Genomic DNA, 7,331 nt, shown 5'->3' with positions numbered 1-7,331 from the left:
ATGCCATGTAAAAGGTGTAATAGAAGCTGCAGTGTAAAGTATGGTCACAATACAGTGATACCATGTAAAAGGTGTAATAGAAGCTGCAGTGTAAAGTATGGTCACAATACAGTGATACCATGTAAAAGGTGTAATAGAAGCTGCAGTGTAAAGTATGGTCACAATACAGTGATACCATGTAAAAGGTGTAATAGAAGCTGCAGTGTAAAGCATGGTCACAATACAGTGATACCATGTAAAAGGTGTAATAGAAGCTGCAGTGTAAAGTATGGTCACAATACAGTGATACCATGTAAAAGGTGTAATAGAAGCTGCAGTGTAAAGTATGGTCACAATACAGTGATACCATGTAAAAGGTGCAATAGACGCTGCAGTGTAAAGTATGGTCACAATACAGTGATACCATGTAAAAGGTGTAATAGAAGCTGCAGTGTAAAGTATGGTCACAATACAGTGATACCATGTAAAAGGTGTAGTAGAAGCTGCAGTGTAAAGTATGGTCACAATACAGTGATACCATGTAAAAGGTGTAATAGAAGCTGCAGTGTAAAGTATGGTCACAATACAGTGATACCATGTAAAAGGTGTAATAGAAGCTGCAGTGTAAAGTATGGTCACAATACAGTGATACCATGTAAAAGGGGTAATAGAAGCTGCAGTGTAAAGTATGGTCACAATACAGTGATACCATGTAAAAGGGGTAATAGAAGCTGCAGTGTAAAGTATGGTCACAATACAGTGATACCATGTAAAAGGTGTAATAGAAGCCGCAGTGTAAAGTATGGTCACAATACAGTGATACCATGTAAAAGGTGTAATAGAAGCTGCAGTGTAAAGTATGGTCACAATACAGTGATACCATGTAAAAGGTGTAATAGAAGCTGCAGTGTAAAGTATGGTCACAATACAGCGATACCATGTAAAAGGTGTAATAGAAGCTGCAGTGTAAAGTATGGTCACAATACAGCGATACCATGTAAAAGGTGTAATAGAAGCTGCAGTGTAAAGTATGGTCACAATACAGTGATACCATGTAAAAGGTGTAATAGAAGCTGCAGTGTAAAGTATGGTCACAATACAGTGATACCATGTAAAAGGTGTAATAGAAGCTGCAGTGTAAAGTATGGTCACAATACAGCGATACCATGTAAAAGGTGTAATAGAAGCTGCAGTGTAAAGTATGGTCACAATACAGTGATACCATGTAAAAGGTGTAATAGAAGCTGCAGTGTAAAGTATGGTCACAATACAGTGATACCATGTAAAAGGTGTAATAGAAGCTGCAGTGTAAAGTATGGTCACAATACAGTGATACCATGTAAAAGGTGTAATAGAAGCTGCAGTGTAAAGTATGGTCACAATACAGTGATACCATGTAAAAGGTGTAATAGAAGCTGCAGTGTAAAGTATGGTCACAATACAGCGATACCATGTAAAAGGTGTAATAGAAGCTGCAGTGTAAAGTATGGTCACAATACAGTGATACCATGTAAAAGGTGTAATAGAAGCTGCAGTGTAAAGTATGGTCACAATACAGTGATACCATGTAAAAGGTGTAATAGAAGCTGCAGTGTAAAGTATGGTCACAATACAGCGATACCATGTAAAAGGTGTAATAGAAGCTGCAGTGTAAAGTATGGTCACAATACAGTGATACCATGTAAAAGGTGTAATAGAAGCTGCAGTGTAAAGTATGGTCACAATACAGTGATACCATGTAAAAGGTGTAATAGACGCTGCAGTGTAAAGTATGGTGGATCTTATAAACATGTAGGGTGATAATCGCTTTCCATTATCACAAATTGTACAAAAAAAAAAAAAAAAAAAATAACGTAAGAAAATGACAATCTAAAAATAAGCGCACAAAGCCGGAGACCATCCCCCGACCATACAAATCTAGATTGTGGGGCGCAGCGCGGCATGAATGAGACGTTCAGTAATCCCTTATGTTAAGCGTTTCTGAAATCTACAGATTTGATTTCCAGCCTGACAATTCCATTGTATCAATGTGGCCAGAGCTGGGGGATTATTGCAAATCTACTCCCGGACAGAAGAATTTCTGCAATCAGGACTCGTATGTGACCATAATAAGCTAGAATAACTAAAAAACGAAAAAATAAATCACTGTTTTGCCCTGTACCCGAGGCCGGCCCAGATACCCTACTTACAGGTGTGACACAGCCGAGGGGCAGTAATGGGTACATCAGTGCTGTGGAGGCGGGGCTAATCCGGAATAGGGGGTGTGGCTTGCCATTTGCAATATTGCAACATTATGCATTATTTTTTGCAACGTAAAATGCAACATGAACTGAATCTATCAATCTGATTAATTTTAAGCCAGATTATTACACAGGTTGTGAAATCTAAGAAAATCCCTTTAAAGATGTCAGGGGACGGCCATGCTGCTTCTTATCGATGTTAAATAAAACAAAAAAAAATTGTTATAATCGGTGATGAAAGGTTTAAATGGAATCGGTCGCGGTTTTTCTACCCCATCTGAGAGCTGCATGATGTAGGGGCAGGGACCCTGATTCTATCGGTGTCACTTACTGGGCTGCTTGCTGTAGTTTTGATAAAATCCCTGTTTTATCTTCTGCAGATCTAGCAGTTTTCTGAATGCTGAGCCCTGTATAACTCCACTCACACCACAGATTGGCAGATATATGTGTACACTGTTCATAGGCAGAAAGCTGCCAATCATTTTTTGGGGTGGTGGTTATATACAGAGCCCATAACTATGCTGGACTACTTGGCAGCAGGTTTACTTATCCGCTACCACCCACACCACCGATTGGCAGATTTCTGTGTACACTGTGCATAGGCAGAAAGCTGTCAATTTTTGGGGGTGGGGTTATACACAGCCCATGACCCTGCTAGACTACTTGGCAGCAGGTTTACTAGTCCACTAATGATAATTGCTTGCTGATAAAACATTGACTATCAAAACTACAGCATGCAGCCCAGTAAGTGGCATCGCAGGAATCAGGATTTCTGTCTCTATATTATTGTAACTTAGATTAGGCGGCAAAAACCTGGTTACAGATTCTTTTTATACTCACCCAGTCATTAAACCATGAGAGCCTAAAGGGGGTGTTACACGCAGCGATATCGCTGGTGAAAGCACCCGCCCCCGTCGTTTGTGCGTCACGGGCAAATCACTGCCCGTGGCGCACAAAATCGTTTGGAGCCGTCACACGGACTTACCTGCCTAGCGACGTCGCTGTTGTCAGCGAACCGCCTCCTTTCTAAGGGGGCGGTTCGTGCGGCTTTGCAGCGGCGTCACACAGCGACCGCCCAATAGAAGCGGAGATGAGCGGCCGTAATATCCTAGCCACCTCCTTCCTTCTGCATTGCCGGCGGCCGCAGGTAAGCTGTAGTTCGTCGTTCCCGCGGTGTCACACGTAGCGATGTTTGCTGCCGCGGGAACGACAAACAACCTGCGTCCTGCACAATTAACGATTTTTTAAAAAGGAACGACGCGTCAACGATGGACGATTTGGTATTTTCCATCGTTAACGGTGGTTCCTTGCTGTCACACGCAACGACGTCGCTAACGATGCCGGATGTGCGTCACGGAATCCGTGACCCCGGCGATATATCGTTACATACGTCATTGCGAGGGACGGGGCCTTAAGGCTTGGTTCTATGCAAATCCACGATAATAAAAAAAAAAAAAAGTCATTTGAATAGGAAAAAGCTGCTTTTTACATTACCAGCAAAACCTGAGAGATTCCAGAAATCCCATGCACTCACATCTTTTTTTTTTTTTTTTTTTTTTTTTTTTAAATGAAAAGAAAAACTGCTGCATTTTTCAAAGAAGCTGAAGGTCAATTCTTTCAGCGCTTTGCTGCTTTTTTCACCTTTGAAAGCAATAAAGTGCAAAAACGCAGCTGCCATTTAGCTGAATTAAACTATTTAAGGCCTCTTTCACATGTCTGTGCAAGACACATACGTTTTGCATGGTCCGTGGCGTAGGTGCGTACGTGTATGTTCAGCGTGTGCTGGCAGTGTGCTATCCGTGTGACATGCGCATAGCACACGGACAGCATGTACTTGTATACTCACCTGAATCCGGCGCTGCTGCTGCTTCCAGGTCCGTGGTGCAGTGAATATTCATGAGCATAATGAGCGGACCTGGAAGCAACAGCAGCGACAGAGACAAGCGAGTATAGAAAATCATTGTTATCTTCAATATGTGTCCCATCAGTGTGTGGTCCATGTGACATCGGTGCTACCGGAGAAAAATGGACATGTCTACATGTGGAGCACACAGACACGCGCGTGTTCCACACGGACATACCTCCGTGAGAAATCAGGGATGTGTGCACAGACCCATTGATTTTTAATGGGTCCAAATGAGTCAGTTTCTCCAGTGGGTGTGAAAATGAACGTCACACGTACCGGAAACAATAAACATATATTGTAGACAAATGACACAAAAATGACACAAAAACGCAGCTTTTCTTTACTGCCAAGACATCAGGTTTTGCCGCAGATAACACAGCAAAAACGCCCTGTGTGAACATAAATAAAGCCGATACATTGTAGCTACCGTCCATAGAAATAATGAGGCAGGATTTGTTAATGTCTGAACTGCGCATATATAATGTCTAATCCCATTATGAAATACCAGATGAAACTGACAGCGGAGCAGGAATTATTGGCTTAAAGCTTCAGCACCAAGGCCAGCGCCGGTCCTGTGCAGAAACACAACAGCGCAGGCACCAGTAAGAGCATTAGCAGCGCCGGCCTTTGTTTCCTAGGACGTTATCGCTTCCATGAAATACTGAATATAAATTATGGATAATTCCAGTGTGGGTGGGAAATCCTGCAGCGCCGTTCACTGCAAGCGTCACCCGGCACCTGACATTACTGCTCCTGGACATGGAAACACTATTACACAGATACAGCAGGTCTATAGAAAGGAGGCAGAAAGATACAGTAGCTACCGTACACATGATAGATGTGATAAAGGTAGACGGATAAACAGGTAGATGGAATCTAAGAGACAGATGAAGCAGATGTAGAAAAGTGATACATAGATGATAGATACATAGGAAGGAAGGAAGATGATGAACAAAAGATATAGAGAGAAATGAGGCAGAGAAATGATATAGATAATAGATATGATAAAGGAAGATGCAATTAGAAAACAGAATTGGATGAGAGATATGAAGCAAATCGTTCAGAGATACATTATAGATACATATCAACTAGAGAGGTAGATGATAAACATAAGCAGAAGGAAAATAGAGGACAGACAGAAGGATAGAGGCCACATAGATACAATGTAACATGCCCTCTGATGTCTTTACGATTGACAAATATGATGTATTAAGAATAAGAATCAGTGGACAGTATATTTTATAGATATATATATATATATATATATATATATTTTTACACACACGGGCGCAGAAGCTGGATGCAGTGTGAATTGTTGCTGAATTATGACCCTGTTTATGGTTTTCTTGAATATACTGAATCTGAGAATTCTCAAAAGAAAAACATCTCTCTGGGTAAGAGGCGGTGACCATTGTGGCCGTTCATCCAGACCCCAGCTACATATGCCGTTATGATGATAATATGAAGAGACACTTTATACCTACACCCATGTATATCCACCCCCTCCATACACCCCTGTATACTACACCCCTGCATACACCCACACACCTGTATACAGCCCCCCTGCATACACCCACACACCTGTATACAGCCCCCCTGCATACACCCACACACCTGTATACAGCCCCCCTGCATACACCCACACACCTGTATACAGCCCCCCTGCATACACCCACACACCTGTATACAGCCCCCCTGCATACACCCACACACCTGTATACAGCCCCCCTGCATACACCCACACACCTGCATACACCCACACCTGTATACACCCACACACCTGCATACACCCACACACCTGTATACACCCACACACCTGCATACACCCACACACCTGTATACACCCACACACCTGCATACACCCACACACCTGTATACAGCCCCCCTGCATACACCCACACACCTGTATACAGCCCCCCTGCATACACCCACACACCTGTATACAGCCCCCCTGCATACACCCACACACCTGTATACAGCCCCCCTGCATACACCCACACACCTGTATACAGCCCCCCTGCATACACCCACACACCTGTATACAGCCCCCCTGCATACACCCACACACCTGTATACAGCCCCCCTGCATAAACCCACACACCTGTATACAGCCCCCCTGCATAAACCCACACACCTGTATACAGCCCCCCTGCATAAACCCACACACCTGTATACAGCCCCCCTGCATAAACCCACACACCTGTATACAGCCCCCCTGCATACACCCACACACCTGTATACAGCCCCCCTGCATACACCCACACACCTGTATACAGCCCCCCTGCATACACCCACACACCTGTATACAGCCCCCCTGCATACACCCACACACCTGTATACAGCCCCCCTGCATACACCCACACACCTGTATACAGCCCCCCTGCATACACCCACACACCTGTATACAGCCCCCCTGCATACACCCACACACCTGTATACAGCCCCCCTGCATAAACCCACGCACCTGTATACAGCCCCCCTGCATACACCCACGCACCTGTATACAGTCCCCCTGCATACACCCACACACCTGTATACAGTCCCCCTGCATACACCCACACACCTGTATACAGCCCCCCTGCATACACCCACACACCTGTATACAGCCCCCCTGCATACACCCACACACCTGTATACAGCCCCCCTGCATACACCCACACACCTGTATACAGCCCCCCTGCATACACCCACACACCTGTATACAGCCCCCCTGCATACACCCACACACCTGTATACAGTCCCCCTGCATACACCCACACACCTGTATACAGTCCCCCTGCATACACCCACACACCTGTATACAGTCCCCCTGCATACACCCACACACCTGTATACAGTCCCCCTGCATACACCCACACACCTGTATACAGCCCCCCTGCATACACCCACACACCTGTATACAGCCCCCCTGCATACACACACACACCTGTATACAGCCCCCCTGCATACACCCACACACCTGTATACAGCCCCCCTGCATACACCCACACACCTGTATACAGCCCCCCTGCATACACCCACACACCTGTATACAGCCCCCCTGCATACACCCACACACCTGTATACAGCCCCCCTGCATAAACCTACACACCTGTATACAGCCCCCCTGCATAAACCTACACACCTGTATACAGCCCCCCTGCATACACCTACACACCTGTATACAGCCCCCCTGCATACACCTACACACCTGTATACAGCCCTCC

This window comes from Anomaloglossus baeobatrachus, chromosome 7 (genome assembly GCF_048569485.1).
Source record: "Anomaloglossus baeobatrachus isolate aAnoBae1 chromosome 7, aAnoBae1.hap1, whole genome shotgun sequence".
Taxonomy (NCBI): domain Eukaryota; kingdom Metazoa; phylum Chordata; class Amphibia; order Anura; family Aromobatidae; genus Anomaloglossus; species Anomaloglossus baeobatrachus.
Note: the sequence above shows the minus strand (reverse complement) of the source record.